Here is a 23,904-nt window from a genome sequence, read left to right as displayed (position 1 = left end):
AAAACGTTTACAATCACTCTTTGGTTGGTGATTACTGATTCACACGCAGTGAGCAGCGAAAATAAAGAACGACATAGTGGCCTACCTAAATAATATTTGTACTTTCGAAATGCCAAAGAAGCAGTTAAGCAAATATTCCCAGCTGGCACACAACATCATTAGACTTTAATATTAGGTTAGATTTAAGTCATGACATCAGGTGACCAAAATTCAATGTCTGTCAACATCTAAGAACAACGTTATTTTGACGTCTAATAACGACATCAAATTACTTTGATATCTGGTTGATTTTTTTTGGTTGTGTTTGAAAGTTACCAAAACCCAACGCCTGATAGATGTCTTAGTGGTAACATTCACACAACGTCAAGGTGTGACATTATCAGACGATGATATTTGGTGTATTTTAGGTTGGATGTTGGACGTTAATGTCGGCTTGATGATAGATTCTGAAGTCAACACGATTTTCATTTCCAAACAAAATCTAACATCCCCATGATGTTGGTGTACATTGGGGTACAATGTCAGTATGACGTCATGTTGATGTACTATGCCTGCAGGGATATTTTTTTAAAACCACGAGTAAATCTGATAATGAGCCTGATCAAAAGAGATCTCGATGAAACTGCACGAATGAATCAGGATAGCGGGAGACAGAAGCAAAGTGATCTCAAGTCAGAGAGAAAATATGATGGAAGAGCTAATTGTGAACTCTTCTTAAAGATTAGACTGAGCGAGTCATTTTCGCTTTTGCATAATAGTGAAGTGAACTGAATGTCAGTGGTGTTAGTAAACTAAATAGCATTGTTTATACGATTTATGTTTGTAGCTACATGTTTGTGTGTAATTTTAATCTATGGTTGACCCATAATTTTATATGGCACAAAATACTTCAAGAGTTCACACTTAGCTGGTAATTGGTAATAAAGCTAGTTTGGCAGTTTGGGAGAGAGCCCTGAGCTTGTAAGATCCTCGAGCCTGGGGCTACCTCCCATTTGCAGGACGAGAGGGGAGTTTGGGCTCAAGTAGATCTCGAGGACCCCCCCCTACCCTACTGCTGCTGCTTAAGGATTGCTATGAGGGTGTGCTGCTGGTGGAATTTGACTATGGTGCTGATTTGGTTTATTAAATTTACTAATGTTTCATGTTTTGGACTGTGAGACGAAACCGGAGGACCCGCGGACAACCCACGGAAGCACGAGGAGAACATGAACTCTGCACAGAAATGCCAGCTGGCCGGGTAGAGACCCGAACTGGAGGCATTCTTGTTGTGAGGCAACAGTGCTAGCCACTGGGCCGACGTGCTGCCCTATAGAGGAAAAAGAGGAGGAGAGAGGGTGGAAGGGGGGATTCTTCAAGACAAAGATGACTAAAGTAAGATCCTTTGGTTATTTATACTAATTTAGGAATCGTCTGATTGGTGGATCGTACATTAGCTTGACTCAGGGCCAGCTGTGTCAATCATAAGCATGTGATCCTCCCGAAATTAGTTTATAAATAAACTTCATTTAAAGACCGTTCAGAAATGTAATGCTTTTTTTCGATATGACTGCTTGGTAACGTCATGTTCCAGGAAAACTGAAAATTTTTGGTGGACGTCGGTCACGGTTACAATTTTTTCGGAAATAATTAATTTACAAATAAAGCACTGATCATATCCTTTATGTTTGTACTTACAAAGTTAAAATGGAAGTTACAATTTTTAAATAATTTATTAGTATTTTTCTGTTTCATAATAATGATTTTTATTATGTAGGAAACTTGCTACTTTTACGCATATTACAAATATTATCTTTAGTATGCTCAGTGCCATTTTAGGTTCGCAGGAACGTGCCCTTAAATCTTTTGATGCTGCAAACTGCATTGGATGGTTTGCCTTCCAAGGATTTTTCGATCTCTAATGTAAACCAGCAAGAACGTGAAGGAACTCCGTAGAGTTCGGAAGATTTATGGACCATTTGATCTCAGAATGGAAAGGTGCTTTAAGGCCTACAAAGGTTTCGGTGTGAGAGTGTGTGTGTGTGTGTGTGTGTGTGTGTGTGTGTGTGTGTGTACGTGTGCATGCCCTCGCTGAAACGACAGTGAAAAGCCATTATTATTAAAAATAATAAAAACACAGACGCACTCATATGCCGAAAGACACATGCACAGACATGCATTTACCCAAACACATAGCCAAAATGCACTAAAAATTTACGGCTCTAACATTCCTACAGGGTCAAGCAATTTATCAAATCCTCCACATTCTGGTTTCAATTACACAGCCTATTGTGAAAAGCGGCTATTTTAGCAGGTTCATTTGACTCAGTAGGGGACGCGAAAGCTCTCAGTTAATGCGCCTTCTCCAAAGGCTGCTCGCTCGGGCCTTTGCTGAGGAGCCGAGTCGGAGGTTTTGCGAGAATAATGGACAGTGGCCTCCCTCTCTCTATCAGCTTTTAACAGAAAGGCCTATGACTGTGGTAGAGAGGTGATAAATCCACGTTTTATTACTGAAGAATTCCACTCTCTCCACAGGCCTGACAGCTCCCCACGTTCTCAGACCCTTTTGGACAATTTCAACACCGTGTCCATCTGGTTCTGATTAAGTCCCAACTGGCCTGCATCGCATCCAAAGAGACGAGACCGTGATGGAGAAGAAAGGAGGGAAAGGGGGCAAGGTGAGAACGAGGAAGAAATGGCAGCCGAAGCATAACAAAGCCAGATCGACAGAGACTGACTGAGAGCCGATGCCAACAGAAGAGAGATCTGTAACGGATGCCCAACATGGGCGTCATTACCGAAACACTGTATCGTTACATCAATGGCCCTGCCATGGCCAAAAGACATTATTTGGAGAGAGTATCCAGCTTGTAGCTGGTGTTTATTAGCCTCTCTTCTGGCACCTGCTCCCACACAGAGCATGCCAACAGTCTTCCTCGGCTCATTCTGCCTCTCACTATCAAACTAATGATCGCGGTTATACCACAAACTGAAAATCAACCACAAAACCAATCATAGTGTCAATTTTGGGAAATTGAGATTAACATATGATCTGAAAGCTGAATAATTATGGGTCACACTTTACTTTGATGGTGAGTTTGTTGAATTGAAGTTACATTGCATCTACATGCCAACTAATTCTCATTAGATTGTAAGTAGCTTGGGGTTAGCATTGGTTAGTTTAAGTTAACATGTATTCGCAAAGTTTCCTATAGTCAATTGAATGTCTGTTGAATGAGCAGTATCAACAAATGTTCAACAGACAGTTTACTTATACTCAAATGGACCAAAAAAATAAAGTGTTACCTAATTATGCTTTCCAATGTATTATAAAAATATTTGTTAGGATAGATTCGATATTTAGGATGAGCTTTTGAAAATAAAAATCTAAATACAGAGAGTATTGTTTTTAAAGTTTAAAATTAAGTTCTTAGCAATGCATATTACTAATCAAAGGTAACATTTTGATATATTTACAGCATAAGATTTACAAAATGTTACATGAATTTGAATATATAAAAAGATATAGTTCAATCACAAATGAAGAAGCCTTTAAATGTTTATCTTTATATGTTTCTTTAATTTGTTGACTACAAAAGAAGATACTTTGTAGAAAGCTGTAACAATTGACTTCCATAGAATAGTTAAAAGAAAAATCTTCATTTGTTTTCACTGCAAAAAAAATGCTGGGTTCCACACAATTCCTTCATGTTGTCCCAACACAAATTGATCAAGTTAATTAAATTAGTATTTTGTTTTTACAAATTGAAGTGGATTGAACATAAAACAGTTAAGTTGTCCCCCAAAAACTCAACAATTGAGTAGACTCAACAGACGATTCAGCTCTTTTAAATAAGTAGTTTGAACAAGCAGCAAAAGTGTTCAAGGGTGTTCATCAGAAGAATGAAATTCGAACGAGTTTAAAAAAATAAATAAATAAATGTGAGTGAATGACAGCAGAAGTTGCAGGTTTGAATGAATATGCCCTTAATATTCAATAAGGGGGAGATTTTTAGAAAAATAAAAATCAATAATTCTGACTCATATACAGTTGAAATCAAATGTTTTAAATTATTAAACCCCCTTTGAAATAGTTTTTTAGTTTTTTAATATTTCCCAAATTATGTTTAACAGAGCAAGGAAATTTCCACAGTATGTCTGATAATATTTTTTCTTCTGGAGAAAGTCTTATTTGTTTTATTTCGACTAGAATAAAAGCAGTTTTTATTTTTTTAAAAACTATTTTGGGGAAAAAATTATTAGCCCCCTTAAGCTATTTTTTTTTTCGGTAGTCTACAGAAAAAAACGTCCTTAAACAATAACTTGCCTAATTAGCCTAACCTGCCTAGTTAACCTAAATAACCTAGTTAAGCCTTTATAGAAGTGTCTTGAAAAATATTTAGTCAAATATTATTTACTGTCATTATGGCAAAGATAAAAATAAATCAGTTTTTAGAAATGAGTTATTAAAACTATTATGTTTAGAAATGAGATGTGTTGAAAAAATCTTAACTAATAAATAAACTAGGGGGGAGGGGGGTAATAATTCAGGAGTTTAGTAATTCTGACTTCAATTGTACATTGTGTTTTTGGCTATTGGCAAAAGTATAAAATTATCCAACACAAGAAATTGTGCTCCAGTGTCACAAATGTGATTATTCATCCACTCACGCATCATTTTCAAACCTATCTTCAGTCATTTCTGTTTTGACAATTACAAACACTCAATCAGCATTTTGTCTTTAAGGTGAACAGCCTTTAAAAGGAAATAGCCAATCAGGTAATCTCCCCAAATCATAACTCAAACATTGCCCAAAGCAAAACTCTATTGACAGCATCTGGGCAGCTCTCAGAGCAGCAACCTTCACTCCCAGAATAATCTCACTGATTATATTCACAAGAAAAACAGCCTCAGTTCCTCCCAGTGTTTTAACGCACACTGTACAGTGCAGATTGTATTTGTGGCAATGCTATAGGGAGGTGATGTGCATGTGTGTGTGATGGGAAGGGAGGTGGGCAGATGGTGGAGGTGTCATGGTGTGTCTGACCCTGTGGAGACCCCACGCCTCATCAGACGGTGAAACTCACCTACGCAGCTCAGCCTTTTCTCTTGAAGACGCTTCCCTGTAAAAAAAAAAAAAAAAAAATAGTGTTATTAATAAAAAACAGATGTGGACAACCGCAGACCAGCACTCAACGTGTGCCTCAGACTCACACAATGAAAATGATTCAGCGTAAATATGGATGAATAAAATAGTTCATAATCACACTGTATGGATTTTATGGAAAATCATCATTCAGCGCCTTTACTCTCAACCGATTTTTAGGAAAAGCTTCATAATTTTTACTCTTTTAGCTAGAAATCCAAATGAAATGAACACTTTAGTTCTTTATTCACAACTATATTTGTTGTAATGTGAATTATCTGATGTTTTTAGATATCATTACACAGACTATACACATCATATAATATCAGAGAGTTTATTTGCTGTTTGGGACTCACAAGGTTACACATAACTCTGCGAAATAACAATACCATTAAAAGCCAGACCGGGCGAATTAATCATTATCGCCATTAATGTCTGCTAACCTATTCAAATAGGTTTCTCTTTCCCAAAGTCTACCCATCTGTGTGGGCTTGTGTTATATTCAAATCACCATAATCAACTTTGCTGCGTACGCTGCATCTGGAAAACAATAATTAATGACTATGTTTAAAAACCTAATTTTTGCATCCTTGATAAATGAATAGACGGCTAATGGTGTCGTTTGAATAAAAAATGAAAGCTTGCGTGCGTGTTAATCTGCAATGAAAAAGCGTTCCAGTCTGCGCCATGTTTACGGTTATTTTAGCTCGGGAGCGTCGTGATGGCGTTCTTTAAAAGAAATCTTAGTCCAATAATCGTAAAAGTAAAAATGGGATACGAAAGCTATTTCATGCACCAGCATCACTCTGTCTTGAAATCCCCAAATAAATGAAATGGCCGCAATCAAGCCTCTGTCATCACCTGCCATCCCAGCTTTATTCGTCTTATATCATTATTTCGCCCCTGCAGAACTAATTTCACACAGCCTGCTGATTTTATGCTCAGTTTTTCTTTGTTGCAAAGAATATTTATCATGATCTCCATTTCAGAGGACCCACTCACTTTTATTGTGTTTAAATCATACTTATACTGACATTAAAATATAGTGAAATATTCAAATATACACTCACCGGCCACTTTATTAGGCATAGCTTACTAGTAAGAGGTTGACTCACTTTTGCCTTCAAAGCTTCCTAAATCCTTCGTGGCAGAGATTCGGCAATGTTCTGGAAATATTCCACAGAGATCTATATTGAGATGATAGCATCATGCAGTTGCCGCACATTTGTCGGCTGCACATCCATGATGCGAATCTCTCATTCCACCACATCCCAAAGGTGCTCTATTGGATTGAGCTCTGGGGACTGTGGAGGCCGTTTGAGCACAGTGAACTCATTGTCATGTTCAGGAAGCCAGTCTAAGATGATTCACGCTTTATGACATGATGTGTTATCCTGCTGGAAGTAGCCATCAGAATAAGGGTACACTGTGGTCATAAAGGGATGGACACGGTCAGCAACAATACTCAGGTAGGCTGTGGCGTTGACACGATACTTAAGTGGTACTAATGGGCCCCAAATGTGCCAAGAAAAAATACCCTTACACCACCAACAACAGCCTGAACTGTTGATAAGGCAGGATGGATCCAGGCTTTCTTGTTGATGAGGCCAAATTCTGACAAAATAATCTGAATGTTGCAGCCGAAATAGAGACTTATCATACCAGGCAACGTTTTTCCAATCTTCTATTGTAAAATTTAGGTGAGCCTGTGCAAACTGTAGCCTCAGTTCTTAGCTGACAGGAGTGGCACCCAGTGTGGTCTTCTGCTGCTGTAGCCCATCCGCCTCAAGGTTAGATGTGTTGTGTGTTTAGAGATGCTCTTCTGCAGACATCTGTTGTAACGAGGGGTTATTCGAGCTACTGTTTCCTGTCTATTAGCTCAAACCAGTCTGGCCATTCTCCTTTGACCTGTCAACAAGGAATTTGCGCCCACAGAACTGCGGCACACAGGATATTTTCTCTTTCTTAGGTTATAAGCATATAGTACTAAAAAACATCCCCTCTAAAGTGGGACCATTTCAGATTTTGTTGTGAATTTCGTTTCATTGAAGGTGAAGGTAGTTAAAAATTGGATCTAAAAGTGACTTTTAAAGAGGACAAGGTTGTAGGAAACCTAAGAAACTCTCCGCAAATGAAGTGACAGAATAGACACAACATGAATGAAAAAAACTAAATCACATTTCCTTGATTCTCAATGGTCCAGGAAGCAGTACAGATTATTACAGGGAACTCAAAGGCCCAATTAAACGTGATGGATCACATCACTTGTGATTTTATCCGCTATTGATGAGTGTGAGCTTTGGCCGCAAGAAAAAAACAGAAATGCAAGAAGCAGACATGTTACGTCAAAACTATCAATTCCCACTTAAGCCCCGAGACTGAACGGAAAAGCGAATTTAACACATAAACACTCCAGATTTGTTTTAACACACAGAGAGGCCGATATGACGCAGACTGATATGTCTCCTGTAAGCACCACTTGGACTGCGATGACATTGATTATGATTTTCAGCCTCTCAGAGGTTGATCTGCCCGCCAGCACAGTCAGGCTGACCTGCTAATGCCATATGTCTCCAGCAAGAGCTTCTGAGAAAGGAAATCTGACTCTGGTCAAACTCTTACCGCCTAAACTGTGGTAAAAAATCACTCTGTCTGGTGTTATTTTTGACACGTCGGCCAATATTTTGGATCGTTTGCGATGACAGAGATTTTAAATCAGGCTGACGCGCTTTCGTGAATGCCAAGATTTGCTCCAAAAGCAGGTACGGCGGCAGAAAGAGCTTAATGTGCTGAAATTAAGGAATACACATGGAATATCAAAAAACACCAGCAAATTAGGAAAAGATCTTCATCGGTTTAACAGCATATTCATACAAACTCTCACAACGCAAACAAGTTAAGAAAACTCCTTGTATTTTCTCACAACACAATGCAAACCCACTTGCTAAGTCGTGACGTATTAAATATTGCTTCCAGGTCCAAGCTGCTACTCATCTGCATTGAGAAAATATTCAATTATGACCACTTTTTAGTCATATTAAAGTGACTTTTATATAAAATTATGGTGTACACGACAGTCCCTGGACTTGCTGCATCACAGACACCAATATTTTAACAATTTGTAATGAATTTGCCTCTTTCTGGCCATCGGAAGTTAGGCATAAACATATATATCGCAATCGTAATTTTCAAAAATATTACATCGCTTTGTAAACATTTATTATTACAATTTGTTCAGTCTCTCTATACAGTTTGATAGAGTGCTTGGATGCGGAAGTTGCTTCGCATGACGTGACACTAAACAAGTGGATAGCTCGAAACACAAACAATTCAAGAGGACCCAAAAACGTGACGGACCTAGATAGTATTTGATTATTGTGCCATGACTATTGCAAAGTAAAGTTGTAGATGATCTTTGAAAGGTGAGTTTTTTGTTTATGTTGACATTCTAATTACATTATTCCCTTTTATTTTGCACGCAATATAAGCGCAATATTGCACGCAAAAACGTAGCCCTATATACATTTCTGAAGATCACAAATTATGTAGCTAGAGGTACACATGGCTGGATTTCGTTTTTTTCAAAATGAACGCTACGGGGTGATATGATGCTGTTCCTGCTGATGCTGACTGCTTACCTCAATATTGATGGCTTTCCCGCTGTTACCAATTTGTCCAGTTACGTTGGCGGACTTGAGACGCAGAGAAGAGTTGACCATGATGACGGGGTTCAAGTGTGTTGAAGAACGATTCCAGAAAGCAAAGAAGACAAAAACAAAATCTCAAATTAAAATAAACAAGTTAATAACAGGCTGAGAATGAGGTAAAATCTGAAAACGTGGTAAAAAACCAGGCGAGGACATTTCTTTATCTGGATAACTTTTTAAAATTGTTGGCTGGGTTTAGGGCGTTGGGTGGGCGGGTCAACCGGTGCTTTTGAAAACACTATTGGTTGGGTTTAAGGAAGGAGGAGGGTGGGTCAGTCGATCTTTAAATCAGTCAGTCAGTCAGTTGACAGCAGCCTCTAGTGGATTAACATGAGAACAGCAGGCGCAAACAGCAATCGCAAGAAAAATTTGAGATCTGAATAAGCATATACAGCGGCCTCTGGTGGATTCATAAAAACAACGGCAAAAAAAAAAAAAAACGTAGCTCCTGGAACGTATTTGGTGCTCTCCAGAAATGTATACAGAGATACGTTTTCAGAATGAGTCTGGGTTGTTTGTATATTATTATCCTCAATAATAATAACCTAAATAGCAGGATCCGTCAAGCTTTTGGGTCCCCTTCAAACATTTACATTGTGTTCTCTGTTATTTGCATGTGTTGTGAGAAAATGCAGTGTTTTTTTAAAGTAGTTTGCACAGTAAATTAACAACATGTACGCTGTCAAACCGATGAGGATCTTTTCAAAAATTGCTGGTGGTTATTTGTAATTGAATGTTCTTTCTTAAATTACAGCACGTTAAGCTCTCTCGACCACCATATAAAGGGGTAGTTCACGCAAAAATTAAAACTATGTCATCAATTACTCACCCTTCTCATGTTTCAAACCTTTAAAAGTTTCTTTATTCTGAAAAAAAAAGAAGAAATTTTGAAGAACGCTGAAAGCTTGTAATAATCATCAACTGGTTTTCAGCATTTTTCAAAATATCTTCTTTTGTGCTCACCAGAGGAAAAAAACGCATAAAAGGCACTTAAAACAGAGTAAAAGGTGTACTAAAATAATATTCTGGGGTCCACAAAATGAATTTGTGTTGGCACAACATGAAGAAATTAATTTAACTTACTAGTTTTTAAAAATTTATGTGGATTGAACTTAAAACAACTAGGTTGTCCCAAAAAATAAATAAATCAAAAGTTATGTTGTTTCAGTTCATTTTAAATAGGTAGTTTGAGCAAACATAATTTTTTGGAGTATGAGTGTGTTTCAGTTTTGGGTGAACTATTCCTTTAAGAACCTGACAAGCAGACAAGCGCAATTTACGAGTCGGTTTGGAGAGCAGCCTTGCACAGAGATGGGGGAAGTGTGAACAAATTAATTTATTTTGGTAATCTCTCTCTGCCTCTCTCTCTTTTTTTGCTGTCTTTGTCAAAATGAATGACAACAATTTGGCTGAGGATCTGGGATGTGCAGGCAGCATTGACAGGCGAATTATCAGGGGCCCGGCGCTCCTTATTATCAGCGGAGAACTCATCAGAGGTGCGGGTCCAGGAGTCCTCTCCGCTGTCACTATCTGTCAGTAGGACAAGCTCTGCTCCAAGGGCCAGCTGACAGGTCATTTCAACAATAACAATTACTCCGATTACTGGTGTCATAAACAATTCACCCAAGGCAGAGCAATAACAAAGCTTTATAATTCACAGCCACATAAATAAATGCCAGCAGGTAACAAGTAATTTACCAGAGGAATGGATCCCAATACATGGCGCGTTTCATTGTTGCGGGGAGGGCAAATGAAAGCCAGGCACTGGAAACATACATGATAACAAGAAACAGGAATTCGGCCATTAGAAAAATTACACCTTAAAACCAATGCACAAGGTGTACTGTGTACTGTGACAGACAGACAGACAGACAGACAGACAGACAGACAGAGATAGATAGATAGATAGATAGATAGATAGATAGATAGATAGAGAGATAGAGAGATAGATAGATAGAGAGATAGATAGATAGATAGATAGATAGATAGATAGATAGATAGATAGATAGATAGATAGATAGATAGATAGATAGATAGATAGATTTATTGTTCATTTTTTGTCCATGTATACACTACCTAAAAAACCCTTATTGTAAAATGTTAAATAAACAGACAGACAGACAGACAGACAGACAGACAGACAGACAGACAGACAGTCACACTTTACAATAAGTTTTAATTAGTTAATGTATTTACTAACATGAACTACTGAACAATAATATTACAGCATATATTAATTTTTAGTTCATTATTTACTAATCCATTATTAAAAATAAAATCCATTAATGTTAAATATCTAATTTAACAATAAACAAATGTATTCCCATTAAATAACGTTAACAAAGATTAAAACATTAAAAAATAACTGTATTGTTCATTGTTTGTTCACATAAAACAACCTTATTGTAGACAGACAGACAGATATAAATAGATAGATAGATAGATAGATAGATAGATAGATAGATAGATAGATAGATAGATAGATAGATAGATAGATAGATAGATAGATAGATAGATAGATAGATAGATAGATAACTTTATTCCCATTAACTAACATTAACAAAGATTAATATAACTTGCAATAAATGTATTGTTCATTGTTTATTCATATTATTAACCAATAAAACCTTATTGTAAATGGATAGTCACACTTTACAATGTTTAATTAGTTAATGTATTTAATAACATGAATTAATAATGAGCAATACTTTTGCAGCACTTAATAATCATAGTTCATCATATACTAATGCATAATTAAAATTCAAATGTATCCTTTACTACCTATTTGCTTATACTTTATTCCCATTAACTAACATTAACAAAGATTAATAAATACTGTATAATAGAGGAGACTGAGCACAGCAGAGACACTTTTTGCTTTTTTTTAATCACTACACAAAAACTAGACTGTATACTAAAATATCACAAATAGATAATAGCCATAAGTAGTTTATATTTTCCACAATTATCTCATAAACATAAGACATTTTTGTCTTAACAGTAGTCATGCAGTTGAAACAGTATACCATGGGTTGAGACACCATTTATTATTGTGTTGTTCATTGCCTGTTCATGTTAATAAATGCAGAACTAATGCTACATTAGTGTAAAAGGATAGATAGATAGATAGATAGATAGATAGATAGATAGATAGATAGATAGATAGATAGATAGATAGATAGATAGATAGATAGATAGATAGATAGATAGATAGATAGATAGATAGATAGATAGATAACAAATATTTGATAAAACGTGGTCAAACCCAAACCAATTTTTTTTACTTAATAGCTAACACATCAACAGCTGATTTTGTTCATATTTTACTAATAAACTGCGCTAAAATCTGAACATAACAATATTAAAACAGCCTACCGTATTTACGCATTAATAGTGAGCTATTTCAAACAGTATTTTTAGGGTGTTTATTTAGAAACAATACCCACTGTGAATGTAAAATAGCGTGGAGTGCGTGATCTGACGCTGTGATGTTGAGCTGTATTTAGGTGGCAGCGCGTTTGATGCGGACAGACATCAGCTCTCCGCCCTGCAGCACTTCAACAATCCAGAAATCCCTAATGAGGAGAGCTGTTGAGCAATTAACACGTGTCAAACTCGCCATCATCAGGTGCCTCTCTAATTTTCTCACGATAGCTCTGTACTTTTCCGCTTTCTTTTTCTGCTGCACGTGGGAATCAGACTCTGCTCTGCTGATTTCTCTGAGAGTCGCGCGCGCGGCACTTAGTCTGTGATTGCAAGCTAGCGATTTCTTTACTCGATTTCTGTCTTTTAGGAGAAGAAGTCAAATGAGACATGCTTAGCGAGGAATAATCACATCGGCAGTGATGCTCATCGACCTCATTGCGGACATAAACACTCTCAAATGACGCTTCTCGAGGCGAAAATGCTTGAAGCTCCCCAAAATGCCATCCGCATTTACTAATGAAATTTGTAAATAACACGTCTCTTGAGTTGGTGTAAATTTAACATTCGATTCTGTTTTGTTTTATAATATTACTTCTATGTAAATATGTTATGATCATAAATAGAAAACGGTAATCTTTATTATTAATTCTGAATATATTTTAATATGCATAATAGAGCTGAAATGCCAAGACGCAAGGCATATATATTAGCATTTAGGGGAACTGATGTCCAATAATTCGATTCCAAATTATTTATTTACACCACAAATCAGTCAACTGTCGATTGCCTGGATTTTTAATTTAAAAGATACAAATACTGTAATGTTTATACATGAAATCTGCTAAAATAATGTAACGAAAATCGCGCGCGGTAATGAAAATAAATATTAAGTCATTAAATATCTCCACAATCCCCATCAACATAAAAGAGAATCAGAACCGAGAAGTGGACACGTTTCAAATAAACCGCTTATGATCTCTATAAATTCTACAGTAAATTAAATTAAAGCCCTAATATATATAAAAATAACAAAATCGAGACTAAATAAGTTTAAAAACTGCATTGCTTTAAAAATAAATTTCGAAATTACCTTGATTTTTAGATTTTTCTAAGTGTAATCAATAAAACTTGCATTATACTTTTAACATTACTTTAATATCATATCATATATATATATATATATATATATATATATATATATATATATATATATATATATATATATATATATATATATATATATATATATATATATATATATATATATATATACACACACACACACACACACACACACACACACACACACATTCATATAAAATATTTATAAAAAAAAGAGAACATCACATCTTTATAGTATAATTTATAATATCCACAACTGTAACATCACAGTTTCACAGCTGTAAACACTGCTTTACCATGCTTCTGAATTTAATTCACTATTTATTGCACCAAAGCTTTGCAGATTACATAAACACACACACACACACACAGACACACACACAAATTCCCCCTTGCCAGCATTCCAATCCATTAGGATCCTCCTGACATTTCTAATCATTCCAACTACAGCTGATTAAATACATCTAAAGGAATCAATCTCCAACTTCACCCTGCCTCCTGATTAACTGAACTAGTTAAGCACAAATTCCACTGGGTGTAATTGAAGTAAAGCTGGTATATAAGAGCATTGCCTTACAGTGCAGGATGAGAAAAATGTGCTTTTGTTACCAGATCGCAGAAGAGAGAGAGATAGCAGAGCTCATCCTGGTTGCTGGATTTGGGGAGGGGGGGAGACTCAGTCAGCTGCAGTTCGTCTTCTCTTCTTGGACCACCATCCTTCCTCTTTTTTTTTTTGGGTTGTGCATCTCATTTGCATACATTTGTTTCCAGCCGTGGAGGCCTTCAGCTCATTAAGGCGTTCTCTTACAATCTCCCAGAATCCTGCTGCTCTCAGCCACTACCTGCTGCGGAACGAGAACACTGCTAGGCGCTGGAGAAAGAAAAGAAAGAAAGGAAAAAAGGAGAGGGGAAGAAAGCAGAAGGGAGGGGGGAAAAGGCAACACGTTCTTCGGCTCAAAACAAAAGCGCAGGGCTGGTATAAAGGAATCCACTGTGTGTGTTTGTGCCTTGTTTTTTACTCTCCCTTGGAAGCGGCCAGTGTTTTTGTGTTAAGTAGCCTCCTGTCATGACAGATACCTCCAGGGGTCAAGAGTCAAAGTTGAGGGGAGGGTCAGCAACACAACATGCACGCCAAACGCTCAACTGGACACCTATAGATCCAAGGGGTGTGTTTTTGTAGCATACACTCTTGAATGCGTACACAAAGTGTGCAGGTCACACAATTATTAGCATTATTTTTTGTCTCATTGTGAGGGTCTGTATGACATTAAATGTATGGAAGGGATTTTAGATACAGTTGATGTCAGAATTATTAGCCCTCCTGTATTATTTTTCCCAATGTCTGTTTAATCGAAAGAAGATTTGTTAAATTGTTTTCTAAACACAATAGTTTTAATAACTCATCATTAACAATTGATTCATTTTATCTTTGCCATTATGACAGTAAATAATATTTGACTAGATATTTTTAAAACACTTCTTTACAGCTTTAAGTGACATTTAAAGGCTTAACTAGGTTAACTAGGCAGGTTAGGGTAATTAGGCAAGTTATTGTAAAATGATGGTTTGTTCTGTAGATTATATAAAAAAATAGCTTAAAGAGGCTAAGAATTTTGTCCTTAAAATGGTGTTTAAAAAAATAAAAACTGCTTTAATTCTTGCTGAAATAAAACAAGCAAGAAAAAAATATTATCAGGCATGCTATAAAAATTTCCTCAATCTGTTAAACATCATTTGGGAAATATTTTAAAAACAAAATAAACTTGATAGGGGGGCTAATAATTCTGACTTCAACTGTATATGGAAAGGATGTTAAATGCAAGCTGTACTCCTAAATATGTGTTTCAAATAACATTTGAGAAACTAAAATGTAAAAACAAAGTTGAAATAATATTCCATCACCCTATACACAAATCTCTTGCTAATTAATACGTTTTATAGGGTGCTGTACACAGTAAAAAAAAAAAAAATAGCTGAATCAAATTAACCTTATGAGTCCATTGAACTTATATTATGTTAAAACTGACTTAGAACTGCTTGCATAACTTATACATTAAGTTAGAACATGTTAAAAAAGTTACAATTAACTAAAAACAAAAGCTGCTCATATGATTTTTTACAGTGTATACATTACATTATTCATTACCAAAACTGAACAAAATACCTTAAAACCAATTAGTACACCCCAATGGATATTTTAGGGAAAAAATATTAATCAAAATTTTAATAAAGAGGACAAAAATCAAGAGAATTAACCATACACATATTCATTTTTGTAGTTTGTATATGTATTTTTTAATACATTTGAATTTATATGCATTATCTTTATATTAATAAGTATTTAGTTGACCACACTCTAATTTTAATGAACTTAACTGTTTAATAAAAAAAAAAAACTTTTTTTTTTCAATGCAGCAAAATATATAGTCTATACTCACTGAAAATATATCATAAAATATACCCCTTACTTTTACAACATATTTTCAAATGTTGTGTGTGATTTATGTTGCACTTAAAAAATGTTTTATTAAACAGTTAAATTCATTAAAATGAGAGTGTGGTATAAGTATATGCATTACATACGGTACTTTTTCTGACTGAGAACTAACATTTCTCAACCTTTTAAATGATTCAAATTTTGTGGGAAACACTTTAAAAAGAATAGTGGGAATTGATACAAATTTAACATCACATTTAAAATTTAGGGACTAAACTGCAGTCTTTAAATGGATCCCTTTAATATGAATCTAATGATTTTTATTTTACAGCATGCCTGATCAAATATTTTTTTATATATAAACTGTTTTCGAAGAATAATAAATAATATATATATACACACATTAAAGTCAAAATTATTAGCCCCCCCCCCCTAATTTTTTTCTCTTTAAATATTTCCCAAATGATGTTTAACAGGTTCCCAGAGATGGGTTACGGCTGGAAGGGCATCCGCTGCATAAAAACTTGCTGAATAAGTTGGCGGTTCATTCCTCTGTGGCGACCCTGAATTAAGAAAGGTACTAAGCCGACAAGAAAATGAATGAATGAATGAAAGTTTAACGGAGAAAGGAAACTTTCACAGTATGTCTTATAATATTTTTTCTTCTAGAGAAAGTCTTAATTAAAAAAAAAATTAAGGTCAAAATGATTAGCCCCTTTAAGCGATATATATATTTTATTAGTCTCCCCTGAATTATTAGACCGCTTGTTTATTTTTTCCTCAATTTCTGTTTAACGGAGAAGATTTTTTTCAGCACATTTCTAAACATAATAGTTTTAATAACTTATTTCTAATAACTGATTTTTTGCCAAATAAATTTGGCAAGTTATTGTATAACGATGGTTTGTTCTGTAGATTATGAAGAAAAAATATTGCTTAAAGGGGCTAATTATTTTGTCCCTGAAATGGTGTTTAAAAAATTAAAAACTGCTTTTTTTGTAGCTGAAATAAAACAAATAAGACTTTCTCCAGAAAAAAAAATATTATCAGACATACTGTGAAAATTTCCTTGCTCTGTTAAACATCATATGGAAAATATTCAAAAAAGAAGAAAAACATTTGAAGGGGGCTAATATTTCTGACTTTAACTATATATATATATATATATATATATATATATATATATATATATATATATATATATATATATATATATATATATATATATATATATATATATATATATATAAATCAATTAATAAACAAATATATAAATAAATAAATAAATAAATGCATGTATAATTTTTGGTTGCATTTTATTTTAAGGTGTCCTTGTTAAATGCTATCCTATACAATTATTTAAACTACTGAGTATTATTAATTAATTACATGTACTTGACATATGACTAGGGTTAGAATGCAGGTTAGGTTCAAGGTGAGTTCTGAGTAGATTTGCTATGGTTAGCGTGTTAAAAGTTTACAGCCTAAATAGGTCAAAGCTTTCAATTTAAGCCACTGAAAACTATCATTTTCATTGTTTGGAAAGTAATATCACTCCTCTGTTCAATAATCCACACAATAGGATATCATTCATGCCTGCAGCATATATAAAATTCACTCCAAAGTAGAGTTCAAATCCTAACCCCGCGTATAAGAAATAGTGATTATGAAGCTTGTCTTATCAAACAGCACTAATAAACAGTCCATTGAGTCTGAAAGCGGGGGTAAATGCTGATCCAGGGTGAAGTGCTGGAGTGACTCGAGTTTATTTAAAGCATGACGACCCCTGGCCAAAACCTGCTTCAGTGGAGGGATGAATAAAATTTTAATGGCTCATAAAACACAGCAATTCCTCTCAGTGCATTTTTCCTTTTTTTTGGAGCGCATTATTCGCAGGCGCGCCGTGTCGCCTCTTTTTGTCTGCAGAGTGAAAAGCTGCAGCGAGTGGCCACGGCTGGAGCACTGCTGGCATGGAGAAAAGCAAAGCCATGAATATCACACACACGTGATTAGTGGACTGAGACACTTTCACACACACACACACAAACGCGCGCACACAAAGATATGTGACCGAGACCACACTAACACAATATCTTGTGTCGATTGGGCATATTTTGGTAATACACTGTAAAAATGCTGGGTTCCACAATCAATTTGTGTAAAGACAACATGAAAAAACTTAACTTATTAGATTTACAAATTTAAGTGGATTGAACACAAAACAATCCCTCAAAATACTTAAAAAGTGTGTTGTTTCAGATCAGCACAAACAACTAATGTAAAGGGTAGCCAAAAATACATTGTATGGGTCAAAATTATAGCTTTTTTATAGCAAAAAGCATAAAAATATCAAGTAGAGGTCATGTTCCATAAATATATTTTGCAATTTTCAACAACAAAATTAATGTGCATCTCTAAGCACTTGATTCAGACAAATTAAAAGGCAACTTTCAAAGTATCTGAATTTTTTTAAACCCTCATAATTTCACATATTCAAAGTTTCTTGGCCAAATAGTTTACAATCCTGGTCACATCAGCGGAAATTTTATTTATTCAGTTTTGAGTTGATGTATGCATCCCATTTTCCAAAATTGACACTTATGATTTGGGATTTTTGTTGTGCAACGTCACATATATATTTACTTGTCTAAATAAGATTTTACCACAAAATTAAAAAGAGTAAAATCAGCTAAATATATTGTTTTGTTAAGACATTTAGTTCTCATTTATGAGGAACATTTTGTTCGAAATAAAATAATAATAATAAAAAGCTAGATTTGTAGAATAAATTTAAAATTGAAACGTACACCTAAAGAAAACATGTGGAATTGAATAGTTTTTTATCAGTGCCCCTTATTTTAATTTGACACTTGTACAATGTGCAAAATATAGTCTTAACAAAATATGCTAAATTACATTCAAACCAAAGCCTAATCTTAAAGATGAAGATCCCACATAAATGTTAAATATAAAGTGTCCAATGGATTGTACATACACAAAAATTATTATTATTATTATTATTAATATTTTTTTATGCTTGTTCATAGTACTTATTTAATCTTTTTGTGATTTTTTGGGAAAAACATAATTGTTTTATGTGCAATCCACTTAAATTTGTAAAAACAAACACGTTAAGTAAATCTATTTGTGTTTGAACAACATAAATTAACTATGTGGAACCCAGTATTTACTTTTACAGTGTACAATGTAAAAACGCAGATTTTCACACAATCGATTTGTATTAGGACAGCATGAAGGAATTAAGTTAACAACATCATTTTTTTGAGAGTGGAAACACTATTCGAATACTTATTAGAATACATTTTTATACTTTTTTATGGTTTAAACAAAGTCAGTGTACACATGCAATCAACATATTGTATTACAATAATAAATATTAATTCATTGTAGGTATGTATTTACATTACACGTATAGTTTATATATGTACGTAACAGCAGCTGTCATTGATTTCTTTAAACACTTCAGTAATTATGCTGTTGACTAACCCGTAAACAACTAATCCTGTTTTTAACCACATCTACAAGAGCAGTAGATTTGCGATACAGCATGAAAATGATTTATATTTTTGGTAAAACTTTATGTTAAGGTGTCCTTGTTACACATGCCCCATAATTACAATGAGCTATGCATAATTACATGCCACTAACCCTAAACTAAACCCACATTCTAACCTCAACCATATAGTAAGCATGTAATAATTAATGTTACTCAGTAATAAACTGAATAGCTACAATTGTGACAACCTTAAAATAAAATGTAACCATATTTTTATTATTAACTCAATAATTAATATTTTCTGATGCAAGTGTGCAATCAGTTGTTAAGCTTTTTTAACATTTTTATGCATTGACAAGATGCTAAGCCTGTTTACAATGTAACAATGTCGCCTTAAAATAAAGAATAATCAGGTTTATTATTTATTTTTTGATTGATTTATTCATAAATTTTATTTATTTATTTATTTATTTATTATTTTTAAATATAATTATATATATATATATATATATAATGCATTTAATTTAATTTAATTTTAAATATAATTACTCTATTTGAGAATATCTCTAAAATATTTTCTATACACCATTCTTATACCATTCTTGGGACTAAACACAAAATAAATTAACTCAATAGTTACAATTGTGACAACCTTAAATAGAATGTAGGAAAATGTAATCAACTGTTTAAAAATAACTCAATAATTAATATTGTCTGATGCAACTGTGTTGTTAAGCTTAAGACATTTTATGCGTTGACAAGATCCTAAGCCTTTTTACAATGTAACAACGTCGCCTTAAAATGAAGAATATGTAGGTTTATTATTCATTCATTTTATTTATTTTTATTATTATTTATTTTTTATGGTTTTATTATTTATTTATATTTATATATATTTAAATTTTATTTATTTATTAGTTTAATTTTTTATTTTATTTTATTATTTATTTTTATTATTTATTTGTTTAATTTTGTATACATTTTGTATTTAATTTAATTTAACTTGAAATATAATTACTCTATTTGAGAATATCTCTAAAAAATCCTATACACAGTGCTTCTAAGGACTAAACACAAACTAAATTTTAGTTTGTAAACTAAAACAAACATAAAGATGCACAGTAACTGTCACTTTCAGAGGCTTTCAAATGTAAAGCCAGTAGGCACAAGCACAATAGGAGAGGGGATCACACAAAAAAAAAGAAAAATCCAGCATTGTCTGTTGATTAAAAAAGCCTCTCAGCCATATTCATGTTTGCTCCACCCATGACATGCGCCATTTGCTCACATTGGAAATGGCCCTGGTGTTGATTCACTCACCAGTGGAGCTGGCCTGGGGGGCTGGATAAATAAACATGCATCTGTTGTGTTATTTAATGCTCTGCGTCTTAACTGTTGTGGTCCGAGTCTGCAGGCTTTCACCAGACTGAAAAACCCAGCCGTCGTCTGCCCTCAGCACGACAGCTAATGCTGTTAGCATAGCGGCAATCCATCACTCTCTGTATGCGGAGAAAGAGAGAGAAAAAACGTATGAAAGAAATAGAGATGTAAGCTGGATCTCCCCGTGTGCTTGCTTTCAGAGTTTGTGTGTATTAGGGGATTATGGAGAGCGGGTGTCAGACAGACTCTATATCCCTGCTCTGTGTCAGTGGACTTCATGTCTGCTCAGGGCGAGGGTGTGCGTGTGTGTCCTAACACTAGTGGTGAGTTCCAAAACTGGTTTGTTTAAAATAATCAGTAACAATTAATCTGCATCTTTTTAAAATGAATGTTACAGTACTTTTTATAGTGCTTTCTTTGATAGTTTTTTATTAATTCTAATAGTTTTTAAAATAATTTTACTTGCTAATGTTGATGATTTAAATACACTAAAAATGGGTTAATTCCTATCACACCCAGGATTAGGTTTAAATAACCTGGATTTTTTTGGAGTGAAGGTGAATGTATGCATTTGTTTATTTCAATCAATCAATCAATCAATCAATCAATCAATCAATCAATCAATCAATCAATCAATCAATCAATCAATCAACCAATCAATCAATCAATCAATCAATCAATCAACCAACCAACCAGCCAACACACCAACCAACAAACCAACCAATTTTTTTATCAACCAACCATTCAACCTACCAACCAACCAACCGACCGACTAACTGACCTATCTATCAACCAACCATCCAACCAACCAATCAACCAACCAGCCAACGGATCAAACAACCAACCTACCAACCAACCAACCCTCCATCCGACCAACAGACCGACCAATCGACCTATCAACCAACCAACCAATCAACCAAATAACCAACCAACCAACCAACCAGCCAATCAACCTATCTATCAACCAGCCATCTAACCAATCACATAACCAACCAACCAACCGACCGACCTATCAACCAACCATCCAACCAACCAATCAACTAACCATCCAACCTACCTATTAACCAACCAGCCAATAAACCTATCTATCAACCAGCCATCCAACCAACCAAATAACCAACCAACCAACCAAATGACCAACCAACTGACCTACCTACCTACCTACCTACCTACCAAAAAACCAGCCAACCAATTGGCCTGGTGATGAGCGGTGCCTGGTTTTCTCCAAATTAAACGCCTGGCATTCACTCCAAAGAGTTCAATTTTAGTCTCATCAGACCAGAGAATTGTGTTTCTTATGGTCTGAGAGTCCTTCAGATGCCTTTTGGAAAATTCCATGCGGGAGTGGCTTCTGTCTGGCCACTCTACCATACAGGCCTGATTGGTGGATTGCTGCACAGATGGTTGTCCTTCTGTAAGGTTCTCCTCTCTCCACAGAAGAACGCTGGACCTCAGACAGAGTGACCATCAGGTTATTGATCACCTCCCTGACTAAGGCCCTTCTCCCCCCGTCCTTCAGTTTAGATGGCTGGCCAGCTCTAGGAAGAGTCCTTGTGGTTCCAAACATCTTCCACTTACGGATGATGGAGGCCACTGTGCTCATTGGAACTTTTTCTGAAAGTTTTCTGTAACCTTCCCCAGCCTTGTGCTTCGAGACAATCCTATCTCAGAGTTCTACAGACAATTCTTTTGTCTTCATGCTTGGTTTGTGCTTTGACATGCACTGTCAACCCTGGGACCTTATATAGACAGGTGTAAGCCTTTTCAAATCATGTCCAATCAACTGAATTTACCACGTGTGAACTCCAATTAAGCTGCTGAAACATCTCAAGAATGATCAGTGGAATTTGAATGTACCTGAGTTCAATTTAGAGCTTCACGGCAAAGGCTGTGAATACTGATGTACGTGTGATTTTTCAGGTTTTTTATTTTTAATAAATTTGCAACAATTTCAAAAACTCTTTTTTTGACACGGTCATAATGTAGTATTGTGTGTAGAATTTTGAGGAAAAAATAAATTATTTTAATCCATTTTGTAATAAGGCTGTAACAAAAAAAAAATAAATAAAATAAATAAAATTTGGAAAAAGTGAAGCGCTATGAATACTTTCCAGATGCACTGTATAAACATATATATGTTCAACCTTGTTGCATGGGTATTGTGTTGGAGACATAATAAACATATTACAACTGTTAGTATATTGCAATTTGAGAAAGCATATATATGGTATTTTTATTATTAATTCATTTATTCCTTTTCCTTCGGCTTAACCCCTTATTATCAGAAGTTGCCCCAGCGTAATGAACCACCAACTATTTAGGCATATGTTTCACGCAGTGAATGTAGTCCAGTCGCAACCGACTACTGGGAAACGTCTAGTCATTATGGCAAGCATTATATTTTCAAACCACTGAAATGGGCATAATATCATTCAGACATTTCTAATGATGACAAATAGACCCCCTGCTTTGAAAATTAGCATTGAGACTTGTTTATATGACTAGCATTTGTAGGCAAAAGGGTTTATACGTTGGTTTGAGATTGTTTGTGTATACAGAGGACTAAAGCCCTGCTTTTGAACTGTGGATCTGCTCAGGTCGTGAGACTGTAAATATACAGCCAGAGACCTGGACCTATAAATCTCCCCGTGCAGCACTCGCTCTCTCTTACACACACACACACATACACACACGCATACAAAAAAATTTTGCTGTTTTGTTCAAGCTACTTATTTAAAATGAGCCAAAACAACTCAAATATTTATTTTTTGGATAACGTAACTGTTTTATCTTCAATCCACTTAAATTTGTAAAAACAATTAAGTTAGCTTAGAGAGAGAGAGAGAGAAAGAGAGAGAGAGAGAGAGAGAGAGAGAGAGAGAGAAAGAGAGAGAGAGAGAGAGAGAAAGAGAGAGATCGAAGATGTACTTCAACCCAAGTCGCCCCAAACCCACAAACATGACCTGAACTATGTTAACAGCGCTGAATGCACACAAGTCACTGATCTGTTTCTCTCAGCGAGCCTATATTAGTTTATTAGTACAACAGTTTGATCATGTGATGTTTATAGAAAAAAAAAAAGAATGTGTCTAATAGCAAGTTTTTGGCACTTTTTTTTATCTAACAAAGATGTGTGTGGTATCAATTTATTGCAACACTTAGTTTAAAGGAATATTTCAACTAAAAATGAAC

The 23,904-nt window shown here is 34.9% G+C and overlaps 1 protein-coding gene and 1 long non-coding RNA gene across 6 annotated transcripts in view; one reads left to right on the top strand and one right to left on the bottom strand.

Moving 5' to 3' along the window:
- The window catches only part of meis1b (Meis homeobox 1 b), a 605,459-nt gene that overhangs the window by 102,136 nt on the left and 479,419 nt on the right, over positions 1-23,904 (top strand). The window lies entirely within an intron of this gene.
- The window catches only part of LOC108191970 (uncharacterized), a 33,271-nt gene that overhangs the window by 4,127 nt on the left and 5,240 nt on the right, over positions 1-23,904 (bottom strand). Inside the window, exons 3-7 of one of the 5 annotated variants that reach the window (XR_012389105.1) lie at positions 20,653-20,831; positions 13,988-14,223; positions 10,529-10,594; positions 8,762-8,815; positions 4,450-5,100 (exon numbers count right to left, since the gene is read on the bottom strand). This is a non-coding gene — a long non-coding RNA (uncharacterized lncRNA). Of the gene's footprint in view, positions 1-4,449; positions 5,101-8,761; positions 8,816-10,528; positions 10,595-12,276; positions 12,675-13,987; positions 14,404-20,652; positions 20,832-23,904 lie in introns of those variants that run through there. The other 4 variants (XR_012389107.1, XR_012389106.1, XR_002459828.3 and 1 more) reach the window with 4 other exon arrangements.

Source organism: Danio rerio, chromosome 13 (assembly GCF_049306965.1).
Source record: "Danio rerio strain Tuebingen ecotype United States chromosome 13, GRCz12tu, whole genome shotgun sequence".
NCBI classification, from domain to species: domain Eukaryota; kingdom Metazoa; phylum Chordata; class Actinopteri; order Cypriniformes; family Danionidae; genus Danio; species Danio rerio.
This window is presented reverse-complemented; position numbering and strand designations above follow the sequence as displayed.